Source organism: Camelus bactrianus, chromosome 11, assembly GCF_048773025.1.
Source record: "Camelus bactrianus isolate YW-2024 breed Bactrian camel chromosome 11, ASM4877302v1, whole genome shotgun sequence".
Lineage (NCBI taxonomy): Eukaryota > Metazoa > Chordata > Mammalia > Artiodactyla > Camelidae > Camelus > Camelus bactrianus.
In genome coordinates this window covers 79,503,758-79,524,728 of record NC_133549.1, presented here as the reverse complement: position 1 = coordinate 79,524,728, position 20,971 = coordinate 79,503,758, and the positions used below count along the sequence as shown (strand labels likewise).

Sequence of the window (20,971 nt, the reverse complement as noted above, 5' to 3'; positions counted from 1 at the left end):
ATGTTTAAAAAAAGCTGCTTCATTAGAAAACACAATTAGAAAGAAAAAAAATCACAGAGCCTGGTTAGCGCACCTGTTATACTTAAGGAAACAACTGGTGGTTTATAAAAGAAAAGAAAAAAGCAAATAATTATAACTAAACTTGTTTTAAGGTTACTTCCACAGTTTAAAACTTTAAACCAGTCCTTTTCATATGTTTATTATAGAGTACTGAAATCTTAATTTTTGTAAGTGATAGGCTAGTGAGCTGGTTATCACGTTATCACCCCTACCTAACAAACTAACAAACACAGAGCCGCACAGTCTGTCATTATAACATAGCCCCTGACCCACAACAGCAACTTCTGGGTGCAATGCATATGCTGAAAGATATGAGAATCAGGGTAGCAAACAAAAGATATAAAGATACAAGATAAAGTTATTTAAAAAATAAAATGTAAGAATGAGAGAAGCATTTAGTATATTAGGATATCAAAACAATACTGTTCTGAACTGTTTGGGGCATTATAACCATGACCTAAGTCCTGACCACAGTTTTTTTTTTTTTTTTTTTTACCATTTGTATGATTATAAGCCAATGGAGTCTTTTTCTACCCATCTGAATATTGGTTAGTGACAAATCTATTATCCATCCTTACTAGACAAAAGTGGCCTATTCCAAAATGCATGCAAGACAGCTCCGGCTACTCTCCACATCCTGCAATAACAGAGAAACCAGTTAGGTCTAAAGAACTACTGCTTTTGTGTGTGTGTGGTTGTAAGACAAGGCTGACAACAACAACAACAAACCCAAATCCTGGTAAGACTTACAATGCAGAGATTTAATCCAACAAATATTAAGTGCTTACCATGTGCCAGGCACTGTGCTATGCCCAGGGGCCAGACTATGTAGAGGCCCATAAACTGGATTCTAACAGTGGAATTCTTAGGCTAGGATAGATGTCACTGGAAAGTACAGAACAAGAGAGTGCCTTGACTAGATACCTAGCTGCTAGCTGGGCATACTGCAAGAGGAGGGGGAACAAGAGTTGGAAGAAGAAAACTAGTGAGCTATTGAACTGCATTTCCAAATGAAATAAAAGTAAAATTAGTAAGAAGTCCTAGGTATGTAAAGTTAAAAGTAAACAAAAACTAAACCAAAAAGTTCAAACAATGTAGGTTTTAAAAGAGAAGATAAATAAATTGGAAGTAACTGAAGAGGTAGAGAAAAGATATGGATAAATTAAAGACCCAGAGAAACAGTTTCAGAATCAATAACTAAACTAGTCATGTAATTAACTCCAGAGAGGACTGAGTAAGTCTCATTAACTCTGCCTAAGTTGACAGACCGTATGCTTTAAAAAAAAAAAAAAGTGTAGTAATGATGTAAACACTCAGCTATGCTCATAGGATGATCAAATACAGGTACTGTCAACCAGACCAATTTCCCACCTTAACTTGGATTCCCTCTTGCCTACCAGCGTAGGAAAAAGGGAAGAAGAGAAGTGGGGTCAGGAAGACAGGAAGTGTTGGGTGTCAGGCCCTTCATCAAATAGTCCATAGATCTGTCCTGGAAACTGGGTCAGCCCAGGGCTTGAAGACAATAATGATGGTCTCCTGTAATCTGCACAAGGCTTAGAGGCTGAGTGCAGATCTGACGGTGCTTGTACCTCAAGTAGTCAAACTGTGTTTGTAGATGAGCTGTCTTAAGCCTTTTTGGAAGACTGGCATTCCGTTCCTTAGGAAGTTAAAGGATCCTCTCAGAGAGAAGGGGGTACTCTGCAGTGCTTCACAGGAGTTTGCTTACTGTTACCAAAGCAGGTAACAAACAGACTGTGTTTTGGTTTCCTAACTTGCTGAAAATCAAAGAAAAAAGCGGAGTAGATCCAGGAATATACTTTCTGCTAAACAATTAACAGCAAGGAAAGGCTTCTCTCTATTCTCAGCATAGCCCAGCAGCAGGCCTGGAGTCCATGGTGCCCACATGAAGTCTGGACAAAGCTGTGGCTCAGCAATGACAGCAACCACAACTCCCCAGGAACAGCGCAGGGGCAGCAGACAGAGGGCCCAAAGTTAAGTTGGCAGCCTCAGCCAATAGCACCTTCTGCAGAGGCCACAGCCACTCCTATGAACAGGAGAGAGAACTCTACTCACTTATGCTCGGTTGTACAATATTTACTGGAGTATCTGAGTCAAACTCTGTGCTCAGTACTATGAACACAATAGTAATTAGCGCTTGGCACTTAACAGAGCTTGTAGTTAAGACAGAAAAGCAATCTTACGCTATTTAGTATACCATCTGATGGTAACTATGGCTGTGATCAGAACAAGGAAGGAAAAGGGCAGGGTGCTACAGAAGCAAGGCTATGCTAGTCCAGGCTCAGGAAAGGATTCCCTTGATATGGAATGTTCAAGCAAGATCTCAGTATTGAATATGTGCTAACCAGGCAGGCAGAGAAGGGAGCTCTCTAGCAGAAGAAATAGTGCAAAGGCCCTAAAAAATTCACCAACTCTGTACCATTTGATTAGTTTTTTTATAAACATATACAACCCTGTAACCACCACCAAATCCTATAACCAGAACCAAAATCATGATATAGAATATTTCCATCACCACAAAATGTTCTGTGTATGGCCAATCCCTGCCCCTACCCTCAACCCCTGGTAACCAATGAACTGCTTAGTTGTGCCTTTTCTAGATCTTCACATAAATGAAATCATAGCATGTCATTTTTGTGTTTGGCTTCTTTCACTGGCCCTAATGCTTTTAAGATTATCTGTGCTGCAGTCATTTTTATTACTGACTGGTTTTCCATTGTGTGAATACACCATTTGGACACTTGGATTGTTCCCAGTTTGGGGGTTGCTATAAATAATGATAGTATAAGCAATCACACATTTTTTTTTTAATCCATCTTTAGTTAATACCTAGGAGTGGGATTTCTGAATCCTATGCTTAATAAAAAACCGCCGAACTGTTTTACAAAGTGGCCATACCATTTGTCATTCCTATTAGCAATACGTAAGAGTTCCACTTGCCCCACAATCTTTTGATTGTCATTAATTTTTCCATATATATATATATAGATAGATATATATATCTATATATATATAAAATAGTATTTCATTGTGGTTTACATTTGTATTTCCTAATAACTAATGATGCTGAGCATCTTTTCCTAGGCTTATATGCTATACATGTATCCTGTAGTAATGTACCTAATTAAAAATGTAACTGTCTTCCTTTTATTGAATGCTTATATTTATATATTCTGGATATATATCCTTTATCAAATGTTCGCAAGTATTTTTCTCCCCATTTGTGGTTTGTCCCACCATTTTCTTTAGTGTCTTTTTTTTTTTTTTTAAACTTTTTACTTTGAAAAGAACTTTAGAATCACACAGAAGTTGCAAGAATAGTACAGAGTTCCCGGGTATTCTTCACCAAGCTTCACCCAATAACAGTATTTGACATAATCATAGCAGAATTACCAAAATGAGAAAGTTGACACTAGTATAGTACTATTAACCGAACTACAGACTTCACTCAGACTTTATGAGCTTTCACATGCACTGATTCTGTGTATGAATGTGTTTGCATATGCAGTTATACATATGTATATTTATATATGCAAACTTATCACATACACATGTATTAGTGTTATCTCCACCACAATCAGGATACAAAACTGTTTCATCACCCTCAAGAAACTCCTTTGTGCTATCCCTTTATATAATCGCACTCTCTAGCCAACCCTAGCTCTGGCAACTGCGATCCATTTCTATCATGATTTTTTTTTCCTTTAAAAAATGTTATATAAATGGAATCACATACGAGTACTCTTTTGAGACTGCTTTTCTCACTCAGTATAATGTCCTTCAGATCTTCCAAGTTGTTGGTATGACAACAGATTCAGTTCTTCTGCATCCTTATCAACACTTGTTCAAGCCAGTGCTTTTAATTTTAGCCATTCTAGTGTGTGCAGCATCCCATTATGGCTTTAATTTGTATATCTCTAATGGCTAATGATGTTGAACATCTTTTCCTGTGCTTATCTGACATCTGTATACAATCTTCGGTGAAGAATCTGTTCAAGTATTTTGCCCAGTTTCTAACTGGATTGTTTGATTTCCTACTGTTAAGTTCAGAGTAAATATACTCTGGATACAGGTACTTTGTCAGACATATTTTCTCCCCGCTGTGGCTTGTCTTTTCATGCTCTTAACAGTATCTTTCACAGGGTTAAAAACTCTTAATTTTGGTGAAGTCCACGTTACTGATTTTTTTCTTTTACGGATTTTGCTTTTGGTGTAAGAAATCTTTGCCTAGGCCCTAGATTAACAAGATTGTCTTCTATGTTTTCTTATATAAGCTTTATAGTTCTACACTTTACATTTAGATCAATGATCCACTTTTTCTTAATTCTTGTATAGGGTATGAGTTTTAGGACAAGGTTTTTAAAAAAAATTTTGGCAGGGGTTGGGTGGAGGAGATGCTACAGATGTCTTATTGTTCTATTTGTTGTAAATAGCATCCTTTCTCCATTGAATTGCTTTTGCACCTTTGTCAAAATTCATTTGGCTATTCTTCTGTTGAGTCTACTTCTGGTCTTCTTGTTTCATTGATCTACCCCTTGACCAGTAGGTACCACAATGTCTTGAGGGCTAAGTCTTAAAATTGGGTAGTGTGATTCCTCCAAATTTACTACTCTTACTCAAAATTGTTTCCAGTTACTGCACCTTTCCATATAAATTTTAGAATAAACTTGGCTATGTCTATAAAAAATATTGCTAGAATTTTGACAGGAATTGTGTTACTAATGAACTTGAATAGCCACTTTCGAAAAGCAAATGTTTTTAATTCAGATGAAGTACAACTGATCTTTTTTTCTCTTACGGTTTGGCTTGGTACGTCTCATCCAAGAAATAGACCTTTCCAGGGTGACATTTTTTTTCCTATGCTTCTTCTATGAGTTTTATGGTTTTAGCTCTTACATTTAATTGAAATCTATGATCCATTCCAAGTTAATTTTTGGGAATGGCATAAGGTAATGATTAAGGTTTGCTGTTTTTGTATATGGGTGTCCAACTGACTCAGAATCATTTGTCAAAAATACTAGTTTCTTCCATTGAACTGCCTCAGCATTTTTGGAAAAAATCAGATGAACCTAAGTTTGTGCGCCTGTATCTGAACTGTATTCGATTCATTTCATCTATATGTCTATCCTTAAGCCAATAAATACCATGCTGTCTTGATTAATACAGCTTTACAGTAAGTCTAGAAATTAGGCAATGTACATCATTCAACCTTGTTGTTTTTCAAAATTGTTTTAGCTATTCTAGGCCCTCTGCACTTTCATATAAATTTCAGAATTAGCTTGCCAATTTCTACAAAAAAGCCTGTGGAGACACTGATTGGAAATGCACTGAGTAGTAAACATCAATTTGGAGAGAAATGACATTATAATAATTTTGAATTTTCTCATCTATAATATGATACTCCTTTCCATTTATTTGGTTCTCCTTTTAAGTTCTCTTAGCAGCATTTTATAATTTGCAAAACACAGGTCTTGAAAAATTTTGTTCAACTTCTCCATAGTATCATTGATATTTAGATGCTATTGTAAATGTTTTCATGTTTATTGTAATAAAAATTTTAGTTGTTCATTGCCAGTACAAGAAATACAATTAAATTTTTTTTGCATAATAACTTTATACTAAGCTCATTTATTAGTCTTAGTAACCATTTTTTGGTGGATTCTTTGAGATTTTCTACATATACAAGCAGTTTCATTTCTTCATGTCCAATCTGGATGGCTTCCCATTCCTTTCCTTGTCCCACTTCACTGACTGTAACTGCCATACAACCCTGAACAGAAGTGGAAAGAGCAAACATTATTCCCTTATTCTTGATCTTAGGGGGAAAGCATTCAGTCTTTCACCACAAAGTATGATGTAAATCACAGGATTTTACTAAATGCCCTTTAACAGGCTGAGAAAGTTCCCTTCAAGTCCTAGGTTGCTGAGAGTTTTTATCAATAAGAGTATTGAATTTGGTCAAATGATTTTCCTAAATCTACTGAGATAATCATAGTTTTTCTTTCTGAGTAGGTTCATATGATGAAGTACACTGATTGTCAAATGTTAAACCAAACTTGTACTCCTGTAATGAATCCCACTTGGTCAAAAGTATTATCCTTTTTTTTTTTTCCATAGCACTGACTCAGTTGGCTAAATTTTCATTAAAGGTTTTTCAATCTATTTCTGTGGCAGATACTGGTCTGTAGTTTCTTTCATGTTAAGGGTAAATGTTTACCTCATAAAATGAGTTGGGAAGTATTCCCACTTCTTATTTTCTGAAAGACTGTGTAGAACTGATACTATTTCATCTTGAATGGCTGATACAACGCCTCAGTGAAGCATTCTAGGACAAGAGATTTTTTTGAAGGAAAATTTTAACTGCCAATTTATTTTTTGAAAGTATATATAGGGCTGCTCGGGTTACCTATTTCTTCTTAAATAAGCTTCAGTAATTTGTGTTTTTCAAGGAATTTACTCATCTCATCTAAACTGTCAAATTTAATGTCTAGAGGATCTGCAGTCATGTGTCCTCATTTATTCCTGCTATTGTAATTTGCATCTTCTCTTTTTTTCCTGATGAGTCTGGCTAGAATTTTATCATTATTACTGATCTTTCTAAAAAGCTAAAATTTAATTTCTAATTTTCTTTATTGTTTTGTACTTCTCTATTTCATTGGTTTCTGCTCTTTTTATTCTTTTTTATTTGTTTTGGGATTACTCTTGTCCTTCAGTTTCTTAAAATGGAAACTTAAGAGTACTGATTTGAGAACTGCTTTTTTTTGTATAATATAAGCACTAGATACTATAATTTACCCTTAAAGTACCACTTTATAGCTTCATCTCACAATTTTACTGTCATATCCATATTTAATGATAATAAAAGCAAAAACTTTTGTAGAGTTTAACTTTATGCCAGGTCCTTTTTCAAGTGCTTTATAAATAATCTTAATACTCACAATACTCACAACAGTCCTATGAGGGTTTTCTAACTGTTTATGGCTAGAAAGTAAATTCAGTTACTGTCACTACAACTTGGCTGGAAGTATCAGTTCCATATACTCACTATGTCTGATGTTTCCTTATGTTAAGAAAGGAACTATTGTGTTTCCATTTTACATATGATGAAATTGAGTCTTAGAAAGGTTACTTATGGTTACAAAGTTAGTAAAGAGTAGAGTGAGGATTTGAGTCCTTTATCCATACACTGTATTGAGTCCAACAGAAAACAGGTCTTGGTGCTGAAGAAGATATGAAGGAAGAGAAGTTATAAACACGTTAAGTCTTAAGCATGTTGAGTCTGAGATACTGCCCCAAAACATCCAAGTGGAAATATCAATTTGGTAGCTAGATACAGAACAGGACCTAAGAGGAGAAGCCTGGATAAAAGATATAAATTTAAGAATGGTCATTGTTATTGAAGCAATGAGAGAGAATGATATTACTCAAGAGGATGTAGTAGTAAGAAAAGAAAGGCCTAAGAGTCAGCTTTGTGGATATCCACATTTAATGAGCAATTAGAGAAAGATAAGCCAACAAAGTCAGAGAAGATGTAGCCAGAGACATACATAGAAAATGAAGAGAATATGCTGGAGAAGACAAAGGAAGAGTGTTTTAGGGAAGAGAGTGACCAACAGCATTGACTGCTACAGAAATATCAAAAAGCCATTTGAGTTGAGTGATGTGGTAGAAGCTGGATTAGAATGAACCGAAGTGTGAACAGGGTATGACTTTTTAAAATTTATTTTTATTTTAAGGATACAAATGAATTACTTATTATTTATAACTTAGATGACTGATTTCTTGAATATGTGTAAGCACATTTGACTGTCTTTTATGATTGGATTACTGCATTGTTGATTCTTATATTGTGGTTGGCTTTATTCCTTTGATAACTACATAAGTTTAAAAAGCTAAAGCTCTAATCCGTTCTTAAAAACAATGAAGAGTACATATATGCAAACAAACAAAAGTGCAGTATATTTGTATTTACATGCAATATAATGTATATGTGCAGTCAAATTACAATAATTCTACCTAATAAAACTGAAAAAAATGTATTTTTATTTATTTTTTAGATGATGAGAATATACATGCCATTTATGTCGTCTAGGATATGATTTTAGAAATAAGTTAAGTGGGTGGAGCTACTTCTTTAGAAAAGTTAAGCAAAGAAGAGGAAATGGATGGAGAAAAGTATATGGTCAAGGGAGGATGATTAGATGTACAATACAATATACAATACAGTGCAGCATGGCATAGCGCACAATATATATAACATAGAGACAACCTCAACACATTCATCTGCTAATAAAAAGGGCCCCAAAGCAGGGGAAGGGTGAGACGAGAGGAGTGAGAGGAAAACTGAGGTTTCAGTTAGCACTACATCTCTGAAAAAGTAGAAAGGAATGGGATCCAGAACACATGTGTGGCCATACAGATGGAGATACTGGTGTAGCAATGCCATCTGAAAATACGTTCAAAGGACTAAGGCAGAAAGAACAATTCCTAAGACAAGGGCATGAGGATACTAGTGAAACTTATGGAGGATGCATTTGGTATACTCTTCTCTCCATGAGGAAGCAGGAAGAGGAAGAGAGTGAGGAGGAAACGGTATGGAGTCTGTTAACTCAGTCCCCTACTCAGGAAGGTCCATTTGTGGACTGAAAAAAAAACTCAAAAACCAAAACCAAAAACAAAAAAACAAAAACAAAAAAAAGCAAAGGAACTATAGTTTTAGAATTTAGATGTGACTGGTTATAAGGCTCACAGGAATAAGAGAAAAGACATTATCATGCCATTCAGTAGATGAGTAACTGAGGCACAAAGGGGTTAACATGCAACATAATGTCATGGACATATTGAGTCAGGTTTCAAAATACTCCTCTGCAAGAACACTACACTCATGTCAACATGGCTAAATGATCATCCCCTAAAGCTCTCATGCACCGGATTTGCTCATTTAACTTTTTTTTGGTGGGGGGGGGTATTTTCACCTCTTTTTTGTATCTACCCAAATTCTGTGTAACAAAGACTGGCTTAAATATGATCTTCATGAAGCCTTTTCCAGCTTGAATCTAATTTCTCATCAAAACTACCTTGCTATATATTTAGATATGCAGATTTTACTATCAGACTGTGGTCTTTTTGAGGGCAAGGACTGTGTCTCTTACACTTTCAGATTTCCAAAACATGTCAGTTCTTCAAGAGTTAAAATTCAATACATAACTGCTAAAAATGTTAACCAAGAATGTGAATCTTTTTAAAGTAACAAATTACTTAATAAATTGTTCTGTTTATCTTCACCATTGTTTTCCTTCATTAGCAGGGAAAAGAAAGATTGAATAAGATTTTTATGACTCAAGGTCTATTTCTGTAATGTCTATACAAGAAACAAGACTCAACTGCTACCAAGTTGGCCCATTCATAAAATAGTTGGTCTGGTGAGCCTGAATGTAGGGACAAATAAGTTAAACTAAACAATTACAAAAAAATGAACTTAGAGAAAAAAAGAGTGAGTTCAATGCAGCCATACAGCCAGGCCTCAAAGACAATGGAAAATAATTCAGGCAACACAACAAAGCCCAGAATTCAAGACAGCTGTAATCATCGCACATTTTGAGACTAAGTCACTGGGGTGAACTGGAGCAGATCTTTACTTATCTTGCTTTCATGACTACCAGCAAACCCCATCTGTGATGGTTAATTTTATGTGTTAAACAGACTAGGCCACAGGGTACGCAGATATCTGGACAAATTGGTCAAACATTATTCTGCACGTTTCTGTGAGGGTGTTTGGATGACTCTGACATTTAAATCGATAGACTGAGTAAAGCAGATTGCTCTCCCTCATGTGGGCAGGCCACATTCAATCAGCTGAAGGTCTGAATAAAAACAAAAAAGGCTTATTCTCCTTTAAGTAGATGGGAACTCCTGCCTGACTGCCTTCAGACTATATAACTAAAATATTAGCTCTTTCTGAGTCTCGAGCCTGCTGGCCTTCAGGCTAGAACTTACATTATCAGCTCTCCTGGGTCTCAGGCCTTTGGACTTGGACTAGTATTACATCAGCTTTTCTGGGCCTCAAGCATGCTGACTGTAGATCTTGGAATTTGTCAGCCTCCATAACCATGTGAGCTAATTCCTTATAATCCATCCATCCATCCTATAGGTTCTGTTTCTCTGGAAAACCCTGACTAATATAACACCTCACTTTACTCCGAATATTTCTTCCATATAACTCTTGGCTTCTACTATCTCACGGTGGCTGCATGCTGCTTTTTCCTCTTCATCTTCTACTTAGGACTCTGCCTGAACATCAGCTTCTGAGAAATGCCCTTACATGACAAGCCTATCTAAAATGGTACCCTCTAATCATACCCTCTTCTTTCCCCAACTTCATTTTTCTTCAAAGCACTTACCACTACTGACATCTTATTACACACAAATTATCTGTCCTCCTCAAACAGAAGTTCCATGAAAGCACGAACTTTGGTCTGTTCATGATTAAATCACCAGAGCCTAGAATAGTAACTGGCATTCCTTCAGAAAGACTCAAATGCCTGACATTTTCTAATAATAACTTTCGCCAAGTCTTTTAGTAATAAGATTCTCAGGCTTACAAGAGAAGAAAATGTTGATGGCATTCAACCACCACCAGAGACATTTCTTAAAACCACAAATTAGGAATAGCAAATAAGAAGTGTCCCAGATGCATCTTAAAGGGAATTTTATTCATGTTAGTTAATTCTACATAATTACCTTTAGTTTATCTCGCCAGAAATGTAATTATGATGAGAATTTTTAAAAAGTGCTAGGTGTTAGAAGAAAATGATTCCATGACAAACAGGTTTCTGTAATAAAATGTGCCTATTCCCAGCAGGGTGGGGGGGAAGACCTTAATTTCAGTAAATTACACCATGTTTCAGAATCTGTAAACTCAGCAAGATGGGGAGAAAAACAGCATTTCCACTTGATTGTGTTAACCAGATACGACAAATCTAAGTTGAAGACTTGCAAGATTAGTAAAAAGGCTTAACTGTCCAGCTACAAACCTATCATCAATCCCTCAGAAACAGGTTCTGTTTTAAGCTCTATCACATCTTTAAGTTGCCCTTCATTGGATAAGACCTATAGCTTGAGCTATAAAAATCTTTGTTTACTACCAACACATTAACAGCAAGAAAAGCTAGAGATTAAAAACACAAAATTTTTCCCACATAAATCTGTAACATATATTAAGTGTTTCTCCTATCTTCTCCCCCCTCATACCCCATAAAGAGATATATGACTTTCTAGAGTAGTTCAATAACCTACATACGGAAAAAGCTCATGAAGTCACTTAGAAGACTACAGGAATATAGCATGGGTGTCCAACATGTCAACTGGCAGGAGTGATAAAATGACTTGCTTTTTTCCGGCTTGGATTTTTTGATTCACAAATGTTAACAGGGCTAACTATTTAAAGTGTTATTTATTTGTTCCTAAAGGGCTCTCTAACAATTTTAAACTATAACACAGTGAAGTGCTTTGAAGGAAAAAAGTCCTTGAATAATAAATCCAAATGACTTAGAGGAAGAAGACCTCAAAAAACAAGGCACACTAGAACCATTCAGTACAAGAACAAGTCCTAACAGTGCTCAAAAGGCCCCAGCAGTATTACAGCCCTGAGTAATAACTATGATACTCCTGAGGCATTAAGAAATTAGGCGACCAGTGTATTCCATTTCAGAAAGCCAGAACTTGGCTAATAAATTTGTGTAAAGCAAAGTTATGTTTTTTAAATGTTAACATATTGAGATTTCAAAAATCACATATAATATGCATCATTCATTGGCAATAAACATACTGCCAAAAAGTCAGTTAATCCTCACATCCTTACAATCTCCTTTCATGTTCCACTGTCTCCTGACCCCTCTGGAGAGCCACTCATGAGTTCCCAAATCCGGTGGCCTGCTCAGTCAACTCCTCTTTAACCTCTCAAGTTTCTCTGCAAATTGCTCAAACCCTGTAAGCACCTTTTCTCTGCCTCTACCTCTCACTCGTTAAATATACACAGTACCTAAGACGACCTTATCACTCTCTGTATTTCTCTTCTTGGTGAATGCATGGATTCAATTATGACTCCCAATTTTGTTTTCAGCCCTGACCTCCCTCCTATATTTTCAACTGCCTCTTGGTCATCTTACTATGACATTCTAGAGGTATTCAAAATCTAAATAGTGAAAATCAAACTTATCTTCCTTCCAAAATGCACTCTTCCTTCCATATCTATTTTTATTATCAGCAGGACTATTTGCCCAACAACACAGGCACTCTCCAAAGAAACTACTGGTTCATTTCCCTTTAGTGACACCTTCATTTGAGGATCAGTTCTCACACTGAGTTACTCTCACTTACTGTCTGCACATAAAGACTCCTACCCAGGCCTTTAACAACACTACTCTCCTGTTGGAGCTCCCATGCTTTTACTTCTTTCCTTCCTCATGTTATATTCCATGGCCCATCAGTTAGATCACCATGATGGCAATATCCCTGCCCTGCTCTCTCCTGATGCACCAACCTGAACTTGCACTTCATGGACCAAACTAGCTGTCTCCTTCTGAGTGTATACCTAGGCTGCTGAATGAACAAAAACCACAATGGTGCATATAAACCCAAGGCCTTCAATCTAACCTAGGCAGAAAACCCCAGATTTCCCTAGTCAGCTACCCTCTCTAATTTCTACAAGGTCTATTTCAGAGTCTCACTGCTCTTTACATCTTCAGCCGTACCTTACTTGTAGATAACTCCAATTCCTTTCCAGAGAAAACAAGTCAGAAAATAACTTCCCTTTACTAAACCAGGGTCCATACACTTCTTTTTGCTTCGTTCTTCACTATTAGAATGCAGCAGTGCTCTGAATAACTCTTCTGATCTTAAACAAAAATACACACACACTTAAAAACACTATTTCACTGTCAATAACAAACACTAGCCATTGACTCCTCTCTCTCCTTCCTCTCCAGCCAAATTTCTCAAGCACTGTTTATATTTGCTATTTTGATCTCTTTACACTCCACATAAGCCATCATATAAAGCCAGGAAATGGTAATTTTCATCTGAATTTTATCCGTACTTCTCATGACACTCAATATTTTTTATATTATACTAAACGTTGTCTACGTACCTATTAACTTTTTATTGAAATATAGTTGATGTATCCGTTAGTTTCAGCTGTACAACACAGTGATTCAACATTTAAATACATTACGAAATGATCACCATACTGATAGTTACCATCTGTCCCAATACAAAGCTATTACAATATTACTGATCACAGTCCTTAATGCTCTATAAATTACATCGCCATGACTTATTTATAACTGGAAGTTCATATCTCTTCATCTATTCTACCCATTGCCATGCCTGCCCTCCCCTGTGACAACCTCCTAATTGTTCTCTGATCTATGAGTCTGTTTTGTTTGTTCATTTGTTTTGTTTTTCGGATTCCACATATGAGTGAAATTATACAGTATTTGTCTTTCTCTTTCTGACTTATTTCACTTAGCATAATGCTCCCTAGATTCATCTAAGTTGTCACAAATAGCAAGATACCATTTTAAAAAAAAATATTCTTTATCCAGTCATCTATTAATGGACATTTAAGCTGCTTCTACATCTTGGCTATTGTAAATAATGCTGTAATAACCACAGGGGTGCATATATCTTTCAAGTTAGTGTTTTTGTTTTCTTTGGTAAATACCCAGAGTTTAAAATTAATGGATCCTTAGTAGTTCTATTTTTAATGTTTTGAGGAACCTCCACGATGTTTTCCATAGTGGCTGTACTAATTTACAATCGTGCAACAGTGCACGAGGGCTCCCTTTTCTCCACATCCTCACCAACATCTGGTATCTGTTGTCTTTTTCATTACAACCACTCTGACAGGCATGAGGTGGTATCTCACTGTGTTTTTCATTTGCATTTCCCTGATGATTAGTGATGCTGAGCATCTTTTCATATGTCTGTTGGCCATCTGTATGTCTTCTTTGGAAAAGCGTCTATTCAGATCCTCTTCCCATTTTTTAATCGGATTTTTTTTTTTTTTGGTATTGGGTTGTATGAATACTTAATATATTTTGTATATTAATAACCCCTTATTGAGGTTATTATTGGGGTGGTAATTTGCAAATATCTTCTCACAGTCAGTACGATGCTTTTTTGTTTTGATGATGGTTTCCTGCACTCTACAAAAGCTTTTTAGCTTGACACAGTCCTCTTTAATTTTGCTTTTGTTTCCCTTGCCTGAGGACACATCCAGAAAAATATTGCTAAGACCCCTAATATTACTGGATTATTGCCAATTTCTTCCTTGATATACGTTAATATTTGCTTTATATACTTAGGTACTCCTATTTTGGGTGCATATATATTTAGAAGTGCTGTGTCTTCTTGTTGGATTGATTCCTTTATCACTATGTAATGCCTTTCTTTGTCTCTTGTTACAGTCTTTGTTTTAAAGTGCATTTTGTTTAATGTAAGTACTGCTTTTTGTTTCCATTTGCATGGAATATCTTTTTCCATCCTCTCACTTTTAGTCTGTGTCTTCACATCTGAAGAGAGTCCCTTGTAGGAAGCATATATATGGGTCTTATTTTTTAATCCATTCAGCCACTTTGTCTTTTGAATAGAGTATTTAGTCCATTTACACTTAAAGTAATTACCAATAGGTATGTACGTACTGCCATTTTGTTAATAGCTTCCTGGTTGTTTTTGTAGTTTGTTCCTTTCTACCTCTCTTGCTTTCTTCCCTTGTGATTTGGTGACTACCTTTAGGGCTATGTTTGGATTCCTTTCTCTTTATTTTTTATGTTATCTATTATAGGTTCTGATTTGTGGTTACCATGAAGTTCATATATAACTATATATATTTATATACATATATATATATATAGAGAGAGAGAGATAATAAGTCTGTTTTTGTTCAGTCTCTTAAGTTTGAGCACATTCTGAAAGCACTACATTTTTACTCCCCCTCCACCCCATTTTGTTTTTTACCTCATATATTACATCTTCTTGTTCTGTGTATCCCTTAATTACCTATTGTAGATATAAATGATTTTTACTACTTTGTCTTTTAACTTTCCTACCTGCTTTATAAGTGGTTAATCCACTACCTTTACTGTATGTTTGCCTCTACCAGTGACATTTCCCCTTTTGTAACTTTCTTATTTCTAGCTGTAGCCTTTTCAGTTCCACTCAGAGAAGTCCCTTTAACATTTCTTGTAAGGTCAGTTTGGTGGTAATGAAGACTTTCAGCTTTTGCTTGTCTGCAAAGCTCTGTAACTCTCCTTCAGTTCTGAATGATAGACTTGCCAGGTAGGGTATTCATGGTTGTTAAGTTTTTTCCTTTTATTACTTTGAATATATTGTGCCACTCCCTCCTGACGAACAAAGTTTCTGCCGAAAAGTCAGTTGATAGTCTTGTGGGAGTTCCCTTGTTCATAACCAGTTGCTATTTTCTTCCTGATTTTAAGACTCTATCTTTAATTTTCGTCATTTTAATTACGTCTTCCTGCAGACCTCTTTGGATTCATCTTGTTTGGGACTTTCTCTGCTCCGTGGCCCTGGATGTCTGTTTTCCTTCCTCGGGTTAGGAAAGTTTTCATCTATTACTTATTCCAGTAGGCTCTCTGCCCCTCTTCTGTCTTCTCCTTCTGCGGCCCTTACAATGCAAATGTAAGTGTACTTGATGTTTTCTCAGAGGTCTCAAACTACATATTTTTTAAATTCTTTTTTTCCCCCTATTCATCTTGGGTGAATTCCAATACTTTGTCTTCCAAATCACTGATCCATTCTTCTGTATCATCTATTCTACTGTTGATTCCTTCTAGTATATTTTTCATTTCAGTTATTAAATTCTTCAGGTCTGACTGGTTCTTTGTTACATTTCCTAATTCTCTGCTGAAATTCTCACTGTTTTGTTGCTGTTGTTGTTGTTGTTCATTCTTCTCCCGAGTTCACTGAGCATCTGTAAAATCATTACCTTGAATTCTTTACTGGGTAGATTGCTTACATCCATTTCATTTAGTTCTTTTTCTGTGGTTCTGTCTTGTTCCTTCATTTGGAACATATTCCTCTGTCTCCTCATTTTGTCTAATTCTCTGTATTCATTTCTAAGTATCAGATAGATTCTTTATGTCTCCCAAATCTTGGAAAAGTGGCCTTATGCAGGAGATGTCCAGTGGGGCCCAGCAGCATGCTTCCTTCTGGCCACCATAGCTCAATATTCCGGGCTGTCCCCTATGCGGGCTGCACGCACCCTTCTGTTGTAGTGGAGCTGACTACCGTGAGCACACTGATAGGTGGGACTGGCCCCTGGCCCTACTGGCTGTGAGGCCCTGCCTCATGCGGTTGCTGTGGTGCATGTGGCAGGTTTCCCAAGTGACTGCTATGGGCTGCTTGCTGGCAGGGCAAGCCCCCAGCACTAACAGGCTAGAGTGAGGATTCCAAAATGGTGCTTCCTAGTGCTGGTGTCAACAGGGTAGAAAGAAATCCCCCAAATGGCTGCCACTAGCATCCCCAGGGAAGTCCCAGCTGCCTCCTACTTCTCCAAGAGGCTCTCCAAGATTAGTAAGTGGGTCTGACCCAGGTACCTTTCAGATTACTGCCTCTGTGCTAGGACTCAGTGTGTGTGAGATCTGTGTGTGCCCTTTAAGAGTGAAGTGTCTGTTTCCTATATCCTTCCACCTCTCCCAATCATGAGCCCTGGTCGTTTTCAAAGCAAGATGTTCTGGGAGCTTATCTTCATAGTGCAGGAATATGATGTGGAACTTGGACCCCTCACTCTTCAGGAAGGTACTCTGTGGTTGTAAAAGCCTTCCTATTTGTACATCGCCAACATGGGGGTGTGGGTCCCAACTAGACTGTGTCTCTGTCTTTCCAACAGTCTTGTGAGGTTCTTTCTTTGTATCTTTAGTTACGGAAAATCTCTTCTGCTAGTCTTCAGGTCCTTTTCACAGATAATTGCTCATAGATAGTTATAATTTTGGTGTGCTCATGGGAGGAGGAGAGTTCAAGGTCTTCCTACTCTGCCATCTTGATCCCCTTCCTAACTGTAAACTTTCATGTCAACCAAGAAAAGTCAAGTTTCTTGTTTAAACAAAGATAAAACATGCAAAGAATTCAATATAAATAAAATAACTAATATACTAATGCTCCCAAACATGATAATAATCATGGTTGCTTATAATTAATTAAATTGCATTTGTCTACAATGTAGACTTTCCACATTTAGAATGTTTTCATTACCAAGGATCAATCTTTTATCCTAGTTAATGACATCTCTCTAAACTTGAAATGTATTTTCTATTAACTACAATGGTCTTAACTGGAGCTGTGCACAAATAACCACAGTATCTCAATCGATATTAAAGTTTTCTTTGTGGGCTTGGTACCTCAGATGGCTCTTGGACTAACTAACACCTTCTAATCATTCAGTTGAAATGGCAGTGTTTTCCAAACTATGAGTTCTAACTCACTGATGTGTCACTGAAATCAATTTAGTGGATTCGAATTTTTTCTTAAATGAAACAGAATAGAGAATATCAGAGTATAGCTCACATGTTAATAAGTATTTGTGAAACTTTTACTTATTTCACACATAAACACAAATGTGTACTGTGTCACAATAAATTTTTCTCCTATGGACCACAGTAAAAAAAAAGTCAAAATAACAAATCAATGATATGTATAAGACATAGAGAATTAAAATATATATTGAAAAGTGTTTTTAAAAACCTGCTGATTTTCAACTAAGAGTAAGTTATAGTGGGTTAAACATTATAATATACCTAGGGCTCTCTTATTACATGAGGACATTCACTCACAGTCACATCAAACTACAGGAAACAGACAAGTATTCTCAAAGAATTCTCTTCTTCTGTTTTGTATTTTTTGTGGACTTTCTTTATTCACCAAGGACATTCTGCAAGCTATGAAGTAGAACTGCTACCTATTAAAATATTACATATTGCGACTTCTCATTGAATCAGGAAGTGACTAAACAATACAATATGCAATTAAGATTTGGATGGAGTTGATTCAACAAGATGTAATTATTATCCAGTTGTCATACCACAAATGTAACTCATTGAACATGCTCGTTCCCTGACAACTGAAAGTTCCTTGCTTATATTCATACCTAAAATACCTTTTAGATACAGAGCTATCAACAACAAAATGGCTAGGAATTCAATATATTTTTAAAAAATACCCTTGCCAAAGATTCTATAGGCAGATGAATAACTGTTACATTTCCCTCAAAAAGATGAAATAAGCTCTTTAGTTTATCATTATTCTGATTATCAAGAACTGGTAAAGTTTTGGAATTTCCACACAAGGCAACATTTTGTAAATATGGTAATAATATTATCAACACCTGACAATATATAAAAAGAGAAAAAAATCTCTGTATATCCAGGCAGTGTGTGGATGATTTACAAGATGACATGAAAGTTATAAATTTACTTACGATCATGGGAAGATGGCATTATTTAACTGAAATCTGATGATACAAAATGGTATCAGTGAGTTCAAATCAACAGCACTAATTATTTTTCTTAATAGTTGTGAAAGTACAATATCAACTTTGAAGGATATGTACCTAACGATTGTTTACTGAGACAGTGAAAAAGTATAAAGACTACAGAGCCAAGAAAAATGATACTACAGTCATAGAGAAATCAAGTACTCCCTTTTAATAAGTTTTTTAATTGCTTGTTTTACTTTATTGTAGTCTTGATTCTTTAAGAACCTTGGATAATGATCTTATTTCCTGTTTTACACAATTTAGCTGCAAAACCCTTAAACAACAGAGAATACAAAGGAGTTTTATGAAAAGAAACAAACTGTTATCTAGTTACAATACTGTTAATACTTTGTGCATTTTTATATCAATAACTTGCTATTTTCCCTTAAATCATATACTATGTTTTCAAACTGACAAAAGTAATTCATAGTTACTACCATGGGTAAACTAAGTATATACATATACATATGCACAGACAATGCTTGAAGAATAAGATTAAAAGTAAACAGCTTCTCTGGATAAATCAAATTTTATACAAAGTTTACTATTATTCTAAGGTTATCTGTCAAAAGACAGTATGACTGATCGTTCTAATTTGTCAAGAACACTTTTTTACATCAAAGATCTTAAAAAAAAAATCAATTTTCAAAGGCAATCAATCAATCCATTGCTTGGAGTTTTCTGCCTTTAGCATATGGAAGTATCCAACCAGTAAAGGTAATTATCAAAAATGGTTCTGACACTTCAGGAAATTTTTTTTTTTTTTTTTAGTAAAAGAATAAAAGCAAGCCTGTATATTCAAAAAGGCCAGGTTCCCTTTCTGGAAGCAAGCATCATCTTCCCAGGATACTACACAGATGCCTGTAAAGAATGAGAGCTTTAAAGAAGGTATACGATATGGATCCAAATTTGGTCTCAAAACATACTAGCTCGCTGATCCTGGGCAACTTACTTAACCCATTTGATTCCTCAGTTTCTTCATCCATAAAATGGAGATATTTTTATTTGTCTTCCAGGTTACTGGAAGAATCAAATTAAATAATAATACACTGAGCTGGCACATGATAAGCATTCAGCCAATCTCAGTTCCCTTTCCTTTTCACTTAACAACTCAAAATAACTAACCGTGAGCATAAAATATTTCTAAAGAATACAGTTTTAAAATTCTTGTTTTCATGTGTATCAACAAGGACAATGTAAAAAAGAGATAAAATTCTCCTCCTACAGTACTCATAATTGATTACAAACATAACCTCCATCAGCCATTTCATTCTACCAATCACCTGGCTTCAGAAATTCAAGGAAAAAAATTAATGCGGTAGGCTCCATACTGATAAACATGTTCTGTTTATTCATCTGGTATTTACTAATAGGACAGTATCAGACAATGGACACTCAATAAACACTGCTACTGAACTGAAGCGAACAGCCATAACGTGCCTCAAAAACTCCTAAAGTATCACCATATTCTGCAAAACGACTATGAGCCAGGAAAAAAAGAATGAGTTAATAACTGTATGCCCAGTTTGAGGGAATCTATATACAGATTACTGGCAAGTGAACTCAAGTCCAAGACTGCTCTTGAAAGGAAAAAATAAAATCTAAGCATTGCAATACACTGTTTTATATAAGGAACACTTCAGCTGCTTTTCAGATATTTGTAAATAATCAGAAAATGTGGGGAAACTTGACATCACATACATGTAAGTTGGAATGATTGGTCCAGATAAGATGTCATCCAAACAACTTAAAAGCAAGCAGTAATCAGAGAGCAGAAATCACAGGCAAAGCAAGTAAATGTCTATATGAGCTGACAAAGTGGTGCACTTGAGCCATCTAGTGGATAAGGGGAAAAAGTAAGTTTAATTCTGTAAGAAAAATGTCCTATTGTCCCAATCTCTTCTATAAAAACAGTAATAAGGTATATGTTTGGAGGAACAGTAAATTACAATTATAAAAGATAGTAGAGACCTAAGCAGTAGTACTGGGAAAAGATGAAGGATAAAGTGGTGACAGATTTGTCCAGGTGGAACTCAAGAGTTCATGGACAATTAAAGATGAATACTAAAAGCAAACACTACTCCTCATGATATTTTTCTTGAAACTATATAACCATCAGACTACATGTAAATTTGTAAAAGGCCATTATAGAAGATAAGAAAAATTTCCTACCAACTACAAAGTTCTGAGAAAGGGCTACAGGCAGTAAAAACAAGGAGACTCAGCCTCTTGATTGAAAGAAGAAAAGGGAACCGGAATAGAGTGAATTTCTATGGAACTAAATGAAGAAAATGATGATGCCAACATTCTGCCTGGGGACTCCCATCCAGTTAGGGTTATGAC

At 35.9% G+C, this 20,971-nt stretch overlaps 1 protein-coding gene across 4 annotated transcripts in view; it reads right to left on the bottom strand.

The window, feature by feature from the left end:
- The window catches only part of MAPK8 (mitogen-activated protein kinase 8), an 89,252-nt gene that overhangs the window by 31,861 nt on the left and 36,420 nt on the right, over nucleotides 1-20,971 (bottom strand). The gene's annotated exons all lie outside the window — the stretch shown is intronic.